Raw genomic sequence first — 22,259 nt, 5'->3', positions numbered from 1 at the left:
AATTATAAAGTTTTATGTAACTTACAATTGTTCTTCTTATGTGCTGCTTGTTAATGAATATTTGGACAATCTGTGTTACGCAACATGACCTTATATATAATATCAAACCGGCATAAATAGAGTGCAAGTGGAAAATTTGAAGGAAATCCTGATGCATTATGCAAGTGAACTACTGTATCATGTATAAATAATGCATGCAACCTTGGTTCTGGTAATACCTCTTTTATCTCTGCATTCCGTGCAATACTTTTCCCATCATTTGGCGTCTGTCGTCGTCGTCATCATCCGTCGTCCGTTAACTTTTAGAAAACTCTTCTCTGAAACTATTTGTCCAAACGTTTCTACTATCATCTTTGTAGCTAGTTAAAAAATGTATCCGATGACCTTGCCTGCCAACCAACATGGCCGACATAGATAAAAATAAAATTTTTGAGTAAAATGCAAGTTTTGTCTATTATCTTGAAAACTGCTATAAAAAGAGAAAATCAGAAGTCAGAATTGTTCAAAACGTTGAGATCTACATACTGTCCATTTACATTAAAACTGTCAGACGACTTCTAATAGGAGGTATTGCCCTTAAATGACCAATTTTTCCAATTTTTGTTAGGTTTTGTCAATTATCATTAAAACTATAATAGATAGATATAAACTTTAAATAACAGACAATATCAGCAAGACAAGATGTATAAATCAGTCAAATTAAAAAAATTGTCAGACGACTCTTTATTTTAGAATCGCTCTCTACTGACAATTTTTATCCCTTTTTGCGTTTTTGCCTTAGTTCTTAAAACTATCATAGATAGATTGAAACTTTAAATAGCAAAATGATCAGCAAGTCAAGATCTGCAAATAAGTTTTTGGCCGAAATTGTCAGTTGTCTTCTTATTGGGGTTGATTTTTAAAGGCGATTTTTACAATTGTTTTTGTGTTTTCGGCTATTATCATAAAAACTAGAATAGATAGCTAGACACTTTGATACCAAAAATGATCAATAAGTCAAGATCTTCAAATAAGTCAAACATTGGCGAAATCGTCAGTCGACTCCTTATTGGAGTTCATGTTCTAAAATGACGATTGTTATCATTTTTTTACGCGTTTGCCTATTTCATGTATTATCTTGTAAACGATTAAAGGTGAATAGACACTGCAAATAACCAAAACAAATTGGCAAGACATGATCTATAAATAAGTAAGATTTTGCAAAAAACATTAGTTTACACTTTATAGGAATGATTACCTTTAAATGACGATGTTTAACCCATGTGGGGTTATGGGGCAAACACAATCTTTACCTATTATTATTTACTTTCATTTAATCTCGTCCTCAAATGAATGAGAATATTTATGTAAACGATAAAAGATCAATCAATCATTCAATGAGTCAATCAAAAAACAGATGGAAGATATGTGCATATGGTGTATGAAGCTCACAACTGCACTCGGACTAGGTAAGTTGTCAATGAACTCAAGGGAGAATGCGTAAGACATTTCATTAATTCTTCCTTCTCAAAATTCCAAAACAACATACAATAAAAGACATCAACTACCGATGTTCTTGACTTTATAACAACACATGCAAACTAGTTTTTGAAATCTCAACATTCCCATATTCAATCTCGATCAGTGGGATGAAAAAGTTCATAAAAGACGTACAGTGATATACAGTTTATGAAAATTAACGACCGCATAATAAAATTCCAGGCTTATAATTTGGTACATCAGACGCACGTTTCGTCCTCTTACGACTTATCAGTGGCGCTTTAATCGACACAGTTGGATGGCACAATCAGATACGGAGCATTAAAACCCGAAAATTCCAAATAACAAAAATTGGGCCAAATACGTACGTCTAAGGCAATCGATACCTCGATGTAGAAAATCTTTAGTATTTCAAATAATTCAACTTTTTATCAACATTAAATACAGTATAACAGATATAAAAAAAGGTACAAGCAAATCAACAATGACAAATACAATTCATATGACTAGTCAGACGTTTAGAACAGTTCCAAATGATATAATCTTAGAGTAGTGATTTCATCACCTACATTTTAAACTAGCTTAATCATAAGACCTACAATTAGATTTGGACACTTTGAATTAAAGTTTTCAATTCAACTTTTCAAAGATTTTAAATTATTTCTCTTTTGAAACCACAAGGAACGAGTTTAGTTGTGTGTTAAAATGTATGACATCTTAATTTACTATGTTAATATCATACAGTAAATTCCATTGTATTCTTGACCTTTTCAGGTTAATAAAAATAATGTTAGATAATTTGTAGAAATACTCTAAAAATGCTAAAAACCCATATGTTTCAACAACTTGACATAAAACAATTCTTCAAATTATATATGATGTTTACAAGATTTTAAGATCAAATGTCCATTTTTTAGGTATAGAAATATAAAATGTTTTCGCATTGATTGAAAATAATGTCCCTCGGTATTTGTGTACGAGCTTTGGAAAATATAACCAAAGTGAGGTTCGTCTAGCTTTCCTCTTGTGTCATAGTGAATAAGAATCAATGTATGTTTTAGACTATTTGCATATTTGTTTTTATCCTGCAATTTATTTTTGATGCTTTACGTTGTTTGTTTTTTTTTTTTTTTTTGGTCTTTGATTTTCATAGGAATCGACATTGGTTAATGGCATACCGCCAACAGGATTCCAAAATGAACAGTCAAATTATCTTCCGCTCAATATAGAAACAGGATAACAAAAGACTTATATATACAAGTACAAGTACAAATAAAGCAAACTATTGTTGTTGTATTCATGTTATTTGAACTTGAGTTGGCTGATTGTAGGACAAAACAATATTGAGTGTAACTATATTGATATCAAAACATTGTTTTGATAATTACGATTTCCTTGGTTTTATTTCCTGCCTTAAAGAGTGTCACAGAAATTTCTGAACATGTTCATGTTAATATAGAACCTCAACAATTCGACTATTTACATGAAATTGATCATATAACACTTTCAATAATTGTATGTAACTTATTTAATATATATATATTTGTTATTTAAAGCAGATTCACCGGGCCATTTACCAATCAACTTTATTACCCATGGCCAGCTACTGATACGGCTAAAAGAATAATATAACCGCCGATACCGCAACAAATTGTCACGAGAATAAGGATTCTAGCTATGTTTGATGACTTTCTTGCCTCATCGTATTTCATTTCACTAGCTTGACTTTGAGACTGTAAAATATAAAGGAAAGTTGATAAGTTGTTAATAACAACTGTTTTACAAGAAATGATTACAAAAGTAAAGTCAGAAGACTACGTGTGTTTCCATTTCATCATTTTGTGATAATCTAATGATAACTTTGTTAAACCGTTGTTGGCTTGAAGGGTTCTAAATTGATAATTTTGATGTTTACACATTCGAGTTCATTCAATAATATGTATTTTGTTGGATATGAGAGACATGTTCCATATTAACTTGTACCACACAAATAATAAACACATTGGACCTTTGTGAAATTATGACTCACACATGACAAGGGATATGTTCTACTAGTAGTAGGCACAACCTTGTCCTCTTGATTAATTTTGGCTATAATCGAGCGCAGCTTATCATCGGATTTTGACTGCAACAAGTAACATGACAGACAAAACTAGTGGAATGAAAATTTGTTTGAAGCACCTAAATTCCGCATCGTTTTTGGTTTCTGAAACTTCGTTTTCAGGTTTCTCTGTGTAATGTTTTGTATTCTGTTTATTTTTCGTTATATTCCTATGATTGTCTAATTCAAATGATTGTTTTTTATTACCTCGTTGGTATATTGTTTTTCATTTTGTTTAAGTGAATATGAAATTGACTTTTCTTTCAAAAGGCCTTCTCTGTCATGTCGTTCATTCTTAAGTTTATGTTGAATTTTGTTGTTCCCTTTCATCCTTTTTCGTTTGTCCATTATGATGCTCGTTTTTCGTCAACTTAGGATGTTGAATATCGTCTTATTTGTTTACTTGATAATAGTTGTTTTATTTTAAGTTAACATGACTTATTTATTACCATAGATGCCGCAACGATAGCTCCAATACCAGTAATCCAGCAACAAAACAGACAGGTCAAAATTGCTGGTGTCATGTAGCTGTACGGGGCAGGATTTATAATGAGTGTTGGTCCTGCTTGTGGCTGGCACACCTGTAAAATGAAATATTCATGATCCTAATTAATCACTGAGGCAGTTATTTGGCTGCTTTTAAGAGTCAAATATATTTCAATATAGTCGTGTTTTAAATTTTATTATTTGACATAGATATTAATGCGAGAAAAATAATGTATTCAAATTAAAGCATTATCACAAGTTTCAAAGTATCAATGCATTCAAATTACATGACTATCAAAAGTTCCAAAACACTGCTTACCACTACATTCGTATTTGTGGTGTTCATTATTGTTGGCGGCATCTGGGATTGCTGAGTATACCCATAGCCACTGGAAATGTCACTGAATCCTTCTTTAGACGGCTGTGCTTGAACGAAACCCTGTGGGTTCTGTTGAACAAATTGATGAATATATTGTTGCCCTGGTTGTTGCCCTTGTTGTTGATTCGATGGAGAATATGGAGGAGGTTGTTCAGAAGAGCTAGCCATACTTTCAGCTGATATTGGAATTCCTGTGGTTGGTTTAAAAAATTAAGTATTAATTTTGAGATATAACATTCACAAAGGTACATAACTAAGGTAAGGTTAGTTCACAAAACCGAATATTCAACTTCACTAGCAAATTAAAACAAAATTCTTAATATGTATTAACTGATTGTGTAGCATGACCTTTTGAATTTATTTGGAACTTTGAATTGATAGCTTTAAAAGCTTTAATTTAACTAATTTTATCAAAATAGGCTTCCGTTTAACTTTTCCATATACGGAAAATATACAAAGCAGTCAGTTATACAAGTAAACAAGAAACCACATGTTCACGAACCTCACACAATCGACCCCTAAACAGAGTTCGCTTTGTTATTGCATTGAGACCAAACTAGAGACAAGTGTGTTTAAATATCATTTCTTCAATAATAAGATACAAACCATGGTAGCAAACACAAACTGACTGACATGAATTATTCTACATAAACAAGTTAGTATGTACGACAGAACAAAATATAAGTTATAGTAATGATTAGTAAAACAATGTAAGACTTAATGAAGTATACTTTTAAACAGGTTCAAACACCTCTAGTAATATTTGCTGAATGGTTTTTTTTATTGATCTCTTAGCTCAGTGCTCGATGTGAAAATATGTTCATCCATACAGCCCACAAAACCAAACCTATTCCACCTTAAACATGGGATACATTTACGGATTGATTTAGTGACTGCTTGTTGTGTGCTTACTTAATGTACAGCAAAAAACATTTCATGCATTTTAAGAGAACCAATTGACAAAAATAAAGATTCTGTAAACATGAAATTAGGGGCAACAGTAGTTTACTAATGTTCAAAGCAATATCAGTACGTCCGCTTACTAAAAAGTAAAATAACAAAAATACCGAACTCCAAGGAAAATTCAAAACGGAAAGTCCCTTATCAAATGACAAAATCAAAAGCTCAAACACATCAAAACAAATGGAAAACAACTGTCATATTCATGACTCGGTACAGACATTTCCTTATGTAGAAAATGGTGAATTAAACCTGGTTGTATAGCTAGCTAAACCTCTCACTTGTATGACATTCGCATAAAATTCTATATTATTGACAACAATGTATGAACAAAACATACAGACAATAATCTAGAATTGTGTGAATTCTATCAGTTACGGCTGATGTCGTGCAGTAATAAAGAATAACCAACATGGTTCATGAAAAAATACTGCTTGAAATATTAAACCAAAAATATCAAAATCACTGGTGAACTTTGCTATCAATTGCATGCTTAGAAGTTTCAGCTTATACAGCAATAATAGTATGATTAACATAATAGAATTTATCAATCAGGACATTGTGTCAATTTATAATTATTAGTTTTGTTATTACTAGTTTTATTGATACATAGTATTCGCTTTCACTTTGTTAGAAACGCTTTTCTTGGTAAAATTTCACTACAAACATTAAAGGCCAACACTGATCATTTATAATTTGAACTGAAAGTCAAATAATATATATTTTCAAGAAACAAAAATAGTGTTAAATAATACGGAGTAGAACCATAATTCATGAACGTGTTATAGATTTTCTATATATTAAGTGCTTATCAAACTTTAAGGTTGAACGATACCCGAGGTACACTGTCATAAGTTTTACTGTCGCCATCACGGCTTGGTTGACTGTTATGTAATATCCGTGTCATAGAAGACCATGAATATGTTCTATTTGTTGTTACCACAATCCTTTCTTTATTTTCCCCGAGTTGTGTTTGATCAATTGATTTTTACCTACATAGACAACAAGACGGAAAGCAACGTTGACCTAAGAATGGTTTTGCTATTCTGTTTTATATCCCTTTTGTTCACATTAGATTTTCAGTATTTAAACATACCAAGCTACACAGGGAAAATTTCACTCACATTAATTTCACGTGAATTTAAATTCATGTGAATCTCACGTGAAATTTACGTGAATCTCACGTGAAATTTACGTGAATTTCACCTCAAACGAGCTTATACGTGAAACTCACGTGAAAATCACATGAATTTTTTTTCACGTGAAATTCACTTGAATTTAAAATAACGTAATTTAACCAACATCTAAATTTTCGAATTTCATCAAAATCACGAAAAATACCAATTTTTTTGTAAAGTTCATGTGAAATTCATGTGAAAATTTCATGTGAGATTCATGTAAATCTCAATTCACTTGAAATTCACATGAAAATGATCACGTGAGATAAAGACATATTACATTTTAGAACCGTTCCAGAAACAGGGCATGCCAAATTGTGTGTAACAAATTTTTAAAGAAATTGCATTCAAACATTTTGAAAACTATTTGTAAATATTATCATTATGCAATCTGTATTTTGAATAAAACATTGGAAGATTCATATATAAAGTGTTAGTGCCACCATTAAGATAATAAATAAAAGTCTTATTTCGGAAAAACTTAATTCTTAATCAATTTACATTTTTAAGATTAGTTGTCGAAGAAATAAATAATGTTATAAAACTTTACCTATGCATTTTTTCTATTTGATAAAATATTAAAAACTTCACTTAAACAGAAAAATCTGATTTGAATTACATTTGATAGAATCTTAAAAACATAACTATAGTGACCGATTACTGTTTCCATAATTGAATACAATTGCAATATCCCTTCGTAAGCTGTATTTTTTATCTATTCATTAGTTCGAACTGACAACTGTGCAGTATGGCATTCTTACAAATACATGTTTGCAATAGGGCAAAAAACAAGAGCTTTTTTACCGATTTGCGTGTGTTTGGTTTTAGGTTTCAGAGTTTTCCTATGCAGCTCGTAAAGAGAGGCAACATTCAGAATAAATGTTGTATCATATTCTTATCGTCTAAACAAAATGCGTAATGTTGATGCGAGGTGATGCGACGAAAATTCTAAGATTGTGTGGCCTCCATTTTTGTTAGTTTTAGTTGTTCAAAGTGAAATTCGTCGGACAAAGCGGCATAAATCAAATCTATATTGGCTCAAACTGTATGTGTGTTACTACTATGGATGTTGTTCTTTTATTCCAGGTACCGAATATAAAATCGTATGATACGAAAATGAAAATTAAATGCCTTTCTGACATTTCTGATATTCAAAATTTGTGTAAAGGAACAGAGTGATACATTTTAAATACTCGTTTGGTATTTTGACGCAGAATGCTATCTTTTAACAACAATTTCATATTGTTCTGGTGATTGTGTTTAAAACCTACTAAGCACCGATATTTGATCTCAATGTATTTAGTGTCGATTTCAAGTGATCGTCCTTAAAACTCTGTTGGAACAGTTTGTATGTAAGCACCATACTCTTGCCTATAAAATCCATATAGCAACAACATGCACGAGCTAACGTATCATATTAGGTATATAAATGCCATGCAAAGAAACAGAGGGTATGTTACTGCTCGGAATTTTGAAGTTGACAATTTGAACGTTGAAACTATTACGTTCCTCATTAATTATAGTTTGAAGGCTTTCATCTCTGTCAAATGCTATATCAAGAAACGATCGGAAGCATACATTTTAGTTGCTATAGTATCCTTTAACCTCAAGGTCACTGGGATATAAGAGATAGATGCATTCACTGAAACGCGGGTTATTAAGTGATAAGATTCCATCAATATATATCAAAGTCAAGTTAAAGAACTTTGCTAGATTGTTTTCTTTCTTTTTGTCTTTAAGAAGATTTTGACTGAATTCTAATTGAATAATGAGAACACAAATAAGTCGGCTAGTACTGGTTCACAATAAGTACCCATTGAAATATCATTCCACCAAACTCAACAAATATATTTCCCGTACAACTATTGTTAAGGAAATTACTAGCCATATACGCATTAATAAAGTATCAGATGAAACGGAAGAATTAGACAGTGTTCTTACAATGAACGAGAAAATCTAGATAATTATGATAACAATAAATGTATTAATTATTAGAATATAACAACACTAATGCATTATTTTATGCACTATGTCATTATGTAAAAAGTTAAACATCCGTTAAATGCAGTTTCTACAACAAAATAGAATACAATACTCTGATAAATACCTTTTTAATCGAACTGGTTATTGTTGTACCTTAATTTTCCGTCCAAAATCACAAATTCACTTCAAAATTCTGTGCTAAACAAAACAAATCTTATAATATCTTATTGCACAACAAAGCTTTGTAACACATATAGAATCACATTATTCATTATACATCATAGTTAGATCTTCAGCAGAACCGTTACCAGAAGCAGACGAAGGCTATCGATTGGCATAAATTAAAGCAATGAAAAAGACTGTCATTAATTTTAATGTATTAATTTGACATTAATATCTATCACTTTTAGATTAGAACTTGTGTCTAATGTTTTCTAAATGACTTACTAGATTTTGCGTTGTTAAAACTACAAAATGGAAGATATGTTGTTATAGATATACTGTTAAAGTGTGACATGATTTACTACTTTTGTTATGAACTGGTATGATAACAGCATAATCATCCTGAAATTTTGTTATGAAGACACCTTAACATTTAAAAAAATGTGTTCAGTAGATTTAAGTCATAATCTCCAATAAACATTTCCTTTCATAATGATTTTTCCAAATATATTTGGAGATATAATGTTTCCAAGCTTATGAGAGTTTCTGTTTTTTAATATGCCTCATCACTGTTTTGACCTGTCCTCGTAGAAAAAAAATCGATATTTAAACACTGACGTCATTATCCGCAAAATCAGTGTAAGGGAGAGCTTATGAGTAAACACTGTCTTTAACAGAAACAGACGACGTCTGTCAATTGGCTTAAATTACAACAGTACAAAGACAGCTACATCTGTCTTATTTAAGATAATATAGTAGATAAATGTAGTGTAAAAGTGTGCAGTATGATATCGGATATCGATTTTCATTGATGTCTTATATAACAAATATCTACGGCACTTAACTTCTTGAAAAATCTTCAATAATCATGATTTTTTTGCAATTTAAAACAATATCTAAGATAGGCTTTATCAAGATGGCCTAGACCACGGATGGGATATGTCACTGAGATAATCTTGCTGGCCATATTCAAATTCTGATTGGCTTGTAATAAACTGTATTTCTAGATATGTTTCATATACTTTAACAGCAAGTTAAATAGTTGTTAATAAAGTGGCTGGCGATTCCAAGGTGGTAAACCCCTTTAAGTTGACGTAAAACAGGAAACTCAAAGACAAATAAGGGTAAAAATCTTTCCACAAAATAATAAACTAAAGATTGAGAAAAACCAGCCCATCAAAAATTGGGAATTAAATTAGGTTCTCCGGAAGAAGTCTTGATTAAGACTTCTCAAGGAAGGGACGGAACGATCATACTCGGATTCTAACATATCGTTCTTAAAAAACGATGGTTGTTTTTTGTTAACAACATAATTGCTTCGTTTTCGTGGATGTGATTTGCAACAGACAGTGTAATGTTATAGGAACTAACTACGCTCTTTTCCGCGCCTACTTATTTTTGCATACCTTTCAGGAAGATTTCAGACAGGGCGTGTAAAAAAATAAATGAAAAGAAAGCTTTGCCTTTAAGTTTAAATTCAAGTATAACTCTGATATCCACTCACTGAATAATTAAAAGTTTGAAGACTACAATATATATTGTTGTTTGGATCCACCCTAGTAAAAATGAAATAAAAAATATCACATTTGAAGTCATATATACCTATTATAGGTAAAGATTACCGATAAAAGAGATAACATAAATGTTACCGTTATTAACATTATGTGAGATGGTATGATTGCCAATGAGACCACAATTCACCATAGACCATATGCGATAAATGTAAACATCTAGGGATCACTTCAAGGCCTTCAACAACGACCACAACCCTTACCAAATAGTAAATTGTAAAAGGACACAGGGTTAAACATGTTTGGCAGCTCTCATCCTAGGACAGTTGTATAATAGCAAACTGTAAAAATCAGTTGGGAACTTTTAATTCTAATATAAGACATTCCATATAAGTATTGTCCAGTTGGTACGATATTCCTGAATATGTGTTTTCTATCATGGTGTCCTCGATAAATTCTAATGTTGATCTTTCTGTTCGAAGTTTTTTTCATACTGCATTATGATTTGGTTGACTGCAATCGTAGCAAAAACGCAATCCTGCTATAGTCGGTATGAGGTCACCGAATGTGATTACCTAATTTTAATATGTCATGACGAACAAACCCATTACCACTAGTGGATCAAGGCTTGGCTAATTTTTCAGCGAATCTGTATTTATCCATGCTTTTTTGTGATATCAGTGTTTCTAATTTTTCTTTTTTATCTGTGTAGTGTTTTTTTGTTTTCAATTCATAGTTTTTTCTTCGATCTAAGTGTTGTTTGTCTTTCATGGACTGATGGGTTCTGTGTTGCTATCATTGTATCTTTCCTTTTTTTCTGTCATCGGAATAATATTATCATTAAAGGCAATAACTTTAAACATCAACTAATTTTACTTTGAAAAAAAAAAATCCCTCAAATTTTTTCTCTATTTATAATACATATTTTTCATAAACATATTTAAATAATCAAAACACAAAACTATATTTTCAATCAACTAACAATTATAACATTTTCGATTAAAGTTAAAATGAGGTTTATGAACGGGGATTATGCTTGAATCAAGCATGAACATCCTAAGAAAAACAAAAATAATCCGTGGAAATATTCTTGATAAAATGGGCAAACCTGTAATTTGTTTAACAAAAACTCATATAGTCTATAATGTCACTCAATAACCCACACATTTTAATGCCTACCTCTTGTTTATACCAGTGAAAGTGACAAGCAAAAATAAAAGAAAATACAAACCTTTTCTTTATCTAGAAGTCTACAGGTTTTTCAGTGTCCTTATTCATTGACATGTTTCATATTCAATATTTATTGACAAAAAAGGGGGACACATAGTCCCCAAATTTTAAAAGTTGAGGGGTAACTGGCCTAAGGAATTTACTTAGAATTTAAAAGTGCGACTTCAGTAACTAAAATTAGGCCTGCATGTTCATGAAAAAGTATAACAAAAATACCGAACTACACTCCAAGGTAAATTTAAAAATGACAATAATTGAGACCAAACATCATAGACAAAAAACACAAATAACTAAAAAATAAAAAAAATATATAAATAAATCTAACAAAGACTCAAAAAAACGTTTCTGTAGTTGATTGTTAGTTTAACAAAGACGCCAACAAAAAAGTTTAACTTTTTTAATGATATTTTCATCAATATACATGTACATGTATGGTTTTAAATAAAACATTTTTCAATTTTCATGGTGCCATATTTGTAAAAGATGCATTTTAAATGAGTTAAAGGAGGATATATTTGTTTTGACTACGATGCTCAACATTAACACAATTACAGATTTTCAGACAGCAATTCGCTGAACCTGATGCCAAATTAATGAATAGTAAAGAGAATGAGTAATAGTGTGAATGTTAATATGTCAAAACATTAAATACTACAGGGGAAATGAATTTCATATTTTTAGAGGTAGGACATAAGATCGATATTTAAATATTCATAAAGTACAAATAAGTGAAATACATTGTTTTGAGGGACAACAACATCTATACAGAAGGTGAAAAGATATTGAATCATTTTTATTTCTTATTAATTTCCGTTTAAATAATTAAATGAATAAAAGATGATGTGCCATATTCAGAGTGGGATAGCAATCAAACGATTCAAAACGCCCCAAACTTCTGTCATCATTTATCTTCCACAGAAGCCCATTAAATAAGAAAACATGGACAAAGTCTCTCTGCATTAAGGGTACGACTTCATCACCGCGAAAAAGATTCCAAAATGAAGAAAGACTTAAACAGAACATTGACATTACTATTCAAACAACACAGAGAAAGGATAACAGAAGACTTTTTTGTACAAGAATAAATAAAGCAAACATTAATTTGTTTTCTTGTTATTTGTACAATAATAGTTGACTCATAAAAAAGCGAACATCAATTTGTTTACTTGTTATTTGTACAATAATAGTTGACTGATTGCAGGATACACCTATACTTTTTGCTTGGGTTCCTGCCCAGAGGGGTGTCACAGAAATTGCTTAACAAGTGCATGTCAATGCGGAAAACTCAACAATTTGACTATTTACATAATATTAATAAAAGAATACTTTACATTTTTCTTTATAACTTATTTAACATAAATATCGTTATTTGATAGTTAAAGCAGAATAACTGGGCGAGATGATATTTAACTTTACTGCCCAGCTGCTGACACAGCTACAAATATAATAACACCGGCAATACCGCAACAAAAGGTCACGAGGATAAGGATTCTAGCTATGTTAGCTGACCTTCTTGCCTCGTCGTACTTCATTTCACTGGACTGACTTTGAGACTGAAAATTAAAAAAACGAGTTGTTTGATATTTGATAACAACCATAATTATAATACATGACAGAGTTACAATAGGGAGAATGCGTTTGTTTCAAATTCCTTATTTTTTGATAACTTAACTTCATCTTTGTTAAAATATCAGTGGTTCGTGGGGTTTAGATTTGTAGTTTTAATGTTAACAAATTGGATCTTTATGAGGTCAATGGCATATATGTATTTTGTTGGGTAAATTATTGTTTGGTGTGAGAGAAATACATGGTCTCTAATACTTTATACCACAGGAACAATAATACTTCACAGGATCACAAAAAATGGATATGTTCAACTTGTAGAAGCTACAGTCCTTTCCTGCAGTTTCCGTTTTTTGACAGAATCCATTGCAATTTATCGTATTATTTTTAATTTTTAATTTTGTAAATGAGTAGCTTGGTAGACACAACTTATGAATAAGGTACTTGTTACCATCAATGAGCACCTATGATTTCCAAAGTTATGAGTTCTAGTTGCTCAATCTTAAGTTTTCTAAGAAGTGTTTTCTGAACTGTTTATTCGTTCAATTCCTTTGCCTAGGGTTTTGTCTGTCCTTCCATTTACGGTTTTTGATTGCATGCTATGCATGTTGGTCCTCTCTTATTTTTAAGAGAATATGAAATTAATTTTCCTTTCAAAAGACATTCTTTGTGGAGGGTGCATGTTACCATATCTTAAATTAATGATTAATTGTTTTGTTATGGTCGTTGATTTAGGATTTGAATTGTCACCTTAATGTCGTCTTATTTGTTGACTTGATAAAACACTTATTCCAAATTACAAAATGTATTTGATATTAAGTTTAAAATGACTTTATACGTTACCATTGATGCCGCAATGATAGCTGCAATACCAGTACACCAGCAACAAAACAGACAGGTCAAAATTGCTGGTGTCATATAGCTGTACGGAGCTGGATTAATAATTAGTGTTGGTCCAGCTTGTGCCTGGCACACCTGTAAAATGATGATGAAAGTAAACTTGATTATTCACCGATGAATAGCATTTCCCATGCTTTTCATTTTCAACCTTTCAAATATATGTATCAGTATAGTACGGTGCCATGCGTATGAAATTTGAAACACGTTCTTAAATGTTAAACATGATATTTTATTTTTGTTATTAGAAATCTGTGCAGGAGCATGGTCGTAAATAATATATTTGTGGAAGATTCTTTTACATTTTGGAATCTTTAATTTATACATAATAATACAGAAAAATAAATACATTCAAATTAAGCATTGACAAAGTTTAATCAATTGCTCTCATTGCATCTTTCTAGTATTTAAAACAGTGCTTACCACTACATTAGTAGTTGTGGTGTTCATTATTGGTGGCGGCACCTGGGATTGCTGCATATACCCATAGCCATGGGTAATGTCACTGAATCCTTCTTTTGAAGGATGTGCTTGAACGAAACCATGTGGGTTCTGTTGAACAAATTGATTAACATATTGTTGCCCTTGTTGTTCCAATAGAGGTTGATTTGATGGATAATATGGCGGAGGTGGTTCAGAAAAGCTCGCCATGCTTTCAGTTCTATTGGATGTCCTGTAATGATTAATCTGAGATGTAATAGAGATAATAGTACAAAATAAAGGTAGGGTTATTTCGCCAAACAAAATATTCAAAATTCAAAACCAAATTATTTGTTCAGGTTTTTCATATCTACAAATGCTTCAACGAGATTGGTCCGGTAGAGTATGAAGGGGAACTATTTGGTAAGGCTTTCATTTGTGGAATTATACCATACAAATATTTGCTTCAATGGACCATGTTGCCGAAACGTCTGTCTTAACCTTTTTGATCTATTTATACGCGATACATATTGGTCAATATCCCTTATGCGCCTCAAAGTGAGGTACACAACTATAAATAGAAATAAAAAAACCTGTATGCAATGGTGTTGGACATGATGCCACTTTTAGTAATTTATTGAACTAAACCATGTATGCTTCTTAGAGGAGCAGAAGACTGTAAAATAAATAAATCTAACATAAACAGCAGTAGTTTTCCTTTTCTAGAGGTAGACATTTCAATTTTTAAAGGGAAACTTCATACTAAAATTTACGACAAAAGAGACGATTTTTCATTCCCTATTGTTAATTTTCCCTTTAGACGGCGATGTTCCTTTGGCTCTATCATACGGTGTTTATACATCCCAATTCGTTCGTTATGCCCGTGTGTGTAGTAATGTAATAGATTTCAACGAACGTAAGCAATGCATCACTGGTAAATTATTAAGTCAGGTATTTCGTTACAATAAATTGCTAAAAAACTTTTACTAAATTCTTTCATAGATACAAAGATTTAATTAGTAAATTTGGCTGTACCTATAGAAAACTTAATAAAATCGGTGTTTCACATCCTAAATTTTACGGTAATATTGTACTAAAAGCGCGGAAATCACTATGGGATCCGTGTAAACTCATCGAACCTTTAAACAAACTTATAAGTAAAGGTTATCTTACCAATGTTGTAATAAGATCTTTGAATATACTTTACATTGGCACAAATATCGATTTTGTCATCAGCAAATTAAAACATAACTAAATTTTTATTCTTTTCAAACGTTTTTTGTGATGTATAAAAACACATCCACGTTCATTTTCTATATGATAGAGATTACTCTATCTATATATTACATTATACATATTTATTATCAGGTTAACTCCTAACTATTCTACTGCCTGTCGATACTTTTATTTTGGCATTGCACAAGTCATGTCTTCTTTGGCTTTCCATGACGTTAAAACACTAAATCCTTGGGATGTGTTTTAGTTGATTTTAGTTTCTGATGCATGATTTTTTATCATTAATTGTTTTTAACAAACTTTCAGTAACTGTGAGTACTCTCAAATCGTACTTTCGTGTTAATATGACCTGTTGATACAATTTTTAATGTATTTTTGTTATTTAATGTTTACTTATTCAGTGTTATATCTAGTCTCACTATTTTTAATATATACCACCTTTGATAAGTGTTTAGTATGACGACAAATTTTCACTTTTGTTCTCGTACTAGGAACAACAAAATTATTTATTTTGTACAAATTATTTCCGTACTCCATGTTTACCTTACAACAAAATTATTTTTGTTTACCTGTGTACGTTATTTTATTTAGCGGCATTTTGTCCAAGGTTATGGTTGTCTTTTTGATATTGTTTTACATCTAACCCCCTTATTTTATTAATTTTGTATTAACATTGTGTCATAGAAACAAATCTATTCGTTCAGTGTGTGTTCACTTATTTTTGTAAATATGTCTATTGATTGAGTTAATCCATTTCAATTGATATTTTATAGTGTGTCTTTCTATGTTGTGGGTTACACTACTGTTTCAGGTAGGGTGAAGGTTGGCGCCTATTAAAACGTTTAAACCCGCTGTATTTGCTTGCACCTGTCCTAAGTTAGGAACCTGATGTTCAGTGGTTGTCGTTTGTTGATGTGGTTCATAAGTGTTTCTCGTTTCTCGTTTTTTATATAGATTAGACCGTTGGTTTTCCTGTTCGAATGGTTTTACACCAGTCATTTTTGGGGCCCTTTATAGCTTGCTGTTCGGTGTGAGCCAAGGCTCCGTGTTGAAGGCCGTATTTTGACCTACCATGGTTTATTGTTACTAATTGTGACTTGGATGGAGAGTTGTCTCATTAGCACTCATACCACATCTTCTTATATCTATGTAAAAATTTTTGAGTTATTAAATGTTTGTTCAGAACTAAATTTCCAGAGAATATAACTGTGTGAAAATAAAACTTTTCACTTGCCGAAGCGGCATCACGTGGGACCTTTCGGCTTTGTCCAATTTGTGAAAAATTTAATTTCACTTCGTTCCCCGAAAATTGAACCACATCAGTCTGTGAAAATATCTCAGATTCGAAACGACCCATCATACATATATAGTTTATGAACAGAGGAATGACAGAAAAGGCAACCATTGCCGCCTATGTGAAATGAATTTCGCATCTTTAACACAGCTGTTATTCCTGTTCTAATGCATTCAAAAAGAAATAACGTAATATTTGATTTTTTTAAAATTATAATGAAATAAATTCTTCGAAATTTCTTGAAATATCTTGACGCATTAACGTCATGGCAGAACTTGGCGCATTTTTGAGATAGGTGTTGTTTCATTTTCGATTCAATTGTATAAATCGAACATTTATGGATTTCAGCACGTTAATATGGCGGTTTATTCCTTGGTTAAGACATAGTAATTGTGGATTTGTCGATAAATATCAGCCCATGGCAAAATAAAACGTTTATCAAAAATTGCAAATGTTTGGGATAATGATTATAAGAATTCATGTGTTATTCCATCAGTTGATATACATATAGCATTTTCCTTTTATTATAGGATTAAACACATTTTTTTATAGAGGTTATCAATGTGTTAAATGGGCGGCTGACTCACAAACTTAACATAAAAGTCCTTAGGATTTTTATTCAGTATGTGAGTTAATCACCCCAGTTTGCACATCAATAACCTCTAGCAAAACGTGTTCTATTTTATAATAAAAAGGAAAAATTCTAAATACATATTAACTGATGGATTATCACATGACAATTCAAATCAGTGAAAGTGCTATTTATGGAGAAAATGTGCTGAAACCAAGGCACATTGCTTTATATCTTCAATTTTATAAAATCGATCAAAAGTATCTTTGATTTGAACTTTCCATACACGAAAAAAAATATACAAAGCATTCAGGTATGCAGGTAAACAAAATCCACGCTTATTGATGGACCTCAAGCTTAAGAATAGAAACAATAAAGTAATCAGTCCTCTATTGTTTTGATACTGAAACAGAATTGTTTTACATAGGAACGTTCAGTATGTTCGATTAATTGTTGCTGGTTTAACGTCCAGTGGAAAATATTTCATGCATACTCAGGATAACCAATTGACAAAGATACCGATTCTGTTACTAATAAGGCAGTAATTCGGCTTACTTATCATTTGAAATTTTAAAGCACTGATCAATTGTTAAAGTAGTTCTTCCTCAATTCACATCTTAAGAGAAATTTTGTCGATAAAGGATAGCAACGGTTTACACAAATTTAATTCAATTGCATTATACTTTCGTGCATTTTATTTGCTATCAAGTGCTAACTTCCAACAACTGTGGAATTCGGTAAAGTTTGAAAGACATTTTACATTCGAGTTATAAACCAAAAAATTAACGGATTGAACAAAACCGTTTTTGTTTTTGTAAATAAGGTCATACATTTCAAAGTAAAACGTATCTTATTTATCTAAGTTTTTGTTTCAATTACTTTTTTTTTATTTAACCGGGGATATTGCCATCGATACAATGTACAGCTTGTAGTTTTTAACAAAAGGCCCAAACTATCGGTTTCTCCAATCCACTCAACTGAACTTCTGATTACTGATAAATTCGAGATAAAGTTGAGGACTATGATAAGTGCAAGTCAGACAAAAAATTTATCGGACATTTTATCTCAATGGATCACAGCTGTGTTTGCATTCAAACATGCACTTGAATCAAAATATCATTTATAAGTATCGTGCGTCCGAAGTGCTTGTCTGAATTTACATTCATTAGGAACTCTCAAACCCGAACATTTAAAAGCCAGCTGATATAACCAAAAGGAACTTAAACGATAACCAAGTTCAACAAGGATAACAACTTCGCCTTCGGGAGTTGGAGTAGAAACTACGATGTACCATAAACATACGGGTTTCTAACCCTTTGAAGAAATCTGAGATGATTTACACTTAAGGGTCTACTTATGAATACAGTCGAGTCATTTTTTTTTTTAATTTCAGTCCAGGTTAATGTACCAGTAAACTAAACAATCTTATGATTCAAACAATCTTTGTAAGTGTTTATCAAGAACAGATTACACCAAGTAAATTAAATTGTCAAACCATTCTATAATATTTGTATAACTGGCATTTGTCGATGCAAAGGAGGAGAACACTAACTGCATCCTTAAAGTGTATTGTAAAACATTAATTTGTTAATTGTACAATGTCGTATGTAATAATTGATTACATGGAATACAAAAGAATCTAGAAGGATGTTATTGGCAGACTTAAGTCTTTAGTTCAGTGGTGTCGTTGGTTTATATTTGTCAAATTTGTTTTTCGTAAATTGTTTTGTTATAAATTAGGTCGTTAGTTTTCTCAAATGTATTATTTGACATTGTTCATTGTCAGGGCCATTTTTAGCCGACTATACGGAATGGGTTTTCTCATTGGTAAAGGCCGTAGAGTTGCCTATAATTATTTACATAAACTGTATTTGAATGTTGGTGAATACTTGTCTCATTGGCAATCATATCACATCTCCTTATTTCTAAATTAACAACGTAACAGTTAAACACTACTGGATACGTCCCTATATCTAAGTACCTAGGTTGAATATATTTGACGTCATATACCTGCCTGTTGTTTGGGAGAATTTAATTTTTAAAGTGCGTACAAAATACATTTGTAAATAAACACAAAAAGGATATATGTTTGTAAGATCTTATGTGCTAATGCGAGAACAACCTACACGGTCTTTACTATTTATTTTTCATTTTCTGCAAATCCGGCAAATTTGTTTCTTTAGTATTATGAATTAGGAATGGATAGTTCACCAATGGGATGCTAAAGTTATCACTTCTGTCGTTAAGTAATGTTCCCAATTAACATTAGTTGCAAAGTATAAGAGGTAAGTCACGACATGAGGCATACTTAACTGCATGTGGTATCCTTTTTCTTGACTTCGATTGGATAGATGCGTTTATAGTCAAACTTTGTTTAGCATGTTTAGTGAAACGACATCATCTATTTAGCGGAACGTGAAGTTGACGGACAACGATAGCTTCTTTTTATTCTTCCTTTGGAGCTTCTGTGTGAAGTCTGCGTCGTATAAATAAAGGAACAATTTTGCAATAAGAAGACCAACGTTGGTGCTCATAGCAATGCAGATTATTTGTTGAAAAACAACGTCCTTCAGACGTAACAAATATGTTGTCATTAATCATTAAGCATCTTGATTGTGTCAGTCTCAGCAAAGCACAAGGTTCATTTTGGTAAAATATGGCATTGAAACAAATTTATCCATAATGTTCTGTATCCAAGTCCATTTTTTTCATTAACTATTTTGAAAATGATTCCCTGTTTCCCTTATATGGTTATTTCATTTTTAAAGATTTCAGGTGCATAACCATTCTGTAGTATTTTCTCCGTATATATTTTTTATACAATTTCAATACGATATTGAAATATCTTTTAGAAAAGTCATCAGAATGCATCTTTTTTACTAAATTTGTGATGGTATGACAGTATAGGTTGAACTTAACTGAATAGAAAGTTGCCGCTATAGGGATACACATAAGATAAAGAAGGAGGGTTGGTATGATTACCAATGATGCAACTATCAACTAGGATTCAAATGGCTATACGCAATTATTGTCACCGTATAGCCTTTAACAATGAAAATTTTTCATATATGATCTTTCATCATACGAAAGATAAACATTTACATTGATTCGAATAACGAAAAGAACGTTAAAGGTTTAAAAAAAGGTATAAAGGCATTTTACATGGGAGGTGTATTGCAATATGAACAATACATTGACAAGATATTTTGCAGGATGAAAATTATGAAAATCAATAAAAAATCTTTTAGATTCACAACATTTGTTAAATTTAGTATTTTCTTTTAATTTCATTGGGTCTTGTTTTAAATAAAAACGATTCTTGCCTTGTAGTTTAAGCAAATCATACTACAAAAAAAAATCGCCATTTAAGGGTGATTTTTTCTCTGCACTAGTTGAAAAAATATATTTGAACTTATTGATACACCATGAAAAAGCAAAGGGTTTTTAACATGTTGTAAGCAAGAAATCGGCCTTAAGAAATTAAAAGTGCATTAAGCAGAGATAATCAAATATCTTAGAATAACATCATATTTCCCCATGTGAATAAAAAGACATGCATACACAAACGAGATAACGGCACAACAATACACTGTTCAAATCATGATTCACCCTACAAGTACTTATGCTAAATTCAAAATAATATGCATATATTAATGCAGATAATAGTGCCTGTTGTTTTATTTTACGCATCATGGATTTGTTACCATTATTTGCTTAAACATTAAATTTCTGTAATTAATAAGTGTTTTGAAGACTTTTGCTTTTGGTAACGTAATAATTTCTTTTGGTCTTTTTTTTTTTTTTTTTTTTTTTTTATTTGTCAACTCTAAATTTGTTCATAATTTTTTACCTGAATTTGATTTGAAATGTCAGATGAAAAATGTACCTTTGTACATTATTTATATTTTAACATGCACTCTGCCAATAATGATTCTGCTCCATGTACACTAACTGTTAGGGAGGGATTACTTGCAACATGCCAGATGTCAGGAAAATAATAATAATGTAAACAAAGAAACGGAAGATTTTTTGGGGGAAATGCTCATACAATTTCCAAAAAAAACCCGAATACAATGTACAAGTGATAATAAGGACGATACATTATCTGAAATGTTACACAAATACAATACAATTTTGCACCATAAATCATGTTAAACAACTGGGAATGGCGGTTCTACAACAAAACAAGATTTCATAATTTGTTAATTACCTTTTACTCTAGTTTTTATTGCTGTATCTATATTTTCCCTCCAAAATCAAACTTCCGATTTAAAATTTAATAATCCACAGAAGGCCATTATTATATATTTGACTACAAAGCTTTGTAATACACATATGATCACACTGTACATCACAAACAGAACTTCAGCAGAACCGTTAACAAAAGCGGACGATGTCTATCGATTGGCATAAATTAAAGGAATCAAAAGGCAGCTGTCATCAATGTAAATGTATTAATACGCCATTTACATCTATAAACTTCACATTTGAACTTGTGGCTAATGTTTTCTAAATGACCTACTATATTTTGCGTTCTTAAGACGATCAGTTGTCATAGTTGAAATAAACATTGTTATAGAAATACAATAATAGCTTGACATGATTAACTAATCACGTGAGGGTTGAATTGGATTGATAATAGCGTAATAAGACTGCATATTGCAGTTTCTCTGAACTCGATGAAGACACACTAACACGTAATCGGTGTTGACAAAGAAAAAAAAGTAATTTATCAAATATAAAAAAATCATCTGCAATATACACTTAATAACTTCATGATGGTTTCAAATCAATGCAGAAGATACAAGG

At 31.3% G+C, this 22,259-nt stretch overlaps 2 long non-coding RNA genes across 2 annotated transcripts; both read right to left on the bottom strand.

Annotated features, from left to right (window-relative positions):
- Positions 1 to 2,434: 2,434 nt before the first annotated feature.
- On the bottom strand, positions 2,435 to 8,861 carry LOC127705078 (uncharacterized). Its single transcript, XR_007983628.1, has 4 exons — positions 8,691 to 8,861; positions 4,386 to 4,636; positions 4,030 to 4,161; positions 2,435 to 3,212 (listed from the first exon to the last, which is right to left on the bottom strand). It is a non-coding gene; the product is annotated as an uncharacterized LOC127705078 (long non-coding RNA).
- A 2,991-nt stretch (positions 8,862 to 11,852) lies between these two features.
- Positions 11,853 to 21,879, bottom strand: LOC127705077 (uncharacterized). The gene is made up of 4 exons (XR_007983627.1): positions 21,661 to 21,879; positions 14,353 to 14,602; positions 13,876 to 14,007; positions 11,853 to 13,022 (listed from the first exon to the last, which is right to left on the bottom strand). It is a non-coding gene; the product is annotated as an uncharacterized LOC127705077 (long non-coding RNA).
- Between the last annotated feature and the right edge of the window lie 380 nt (positions 21,880 to 22,259).

The sequence above is a fragment of the Mytilus californianus genome, unplaced genomic scaffold, assembly GCF_021869535.1.
Source record: "Mytilus californianus isolate M0D057914Y unplaced genomic scaffold, xbMytCali1.0.p SCAF_6, whole genome shotgun sequence".
Taxonomy (NCBI): domain Eukaryota; kingdom Metazoa; phylum Mollusca; class Bivalvia; order Mytilida; family Mytilidae; genus Mytilus; species Mytilus californianus.
Note: the sequence above shows the minus strand (reverse complement) of the source record. Positions and strands in the feature narration are given on the sequence as shown.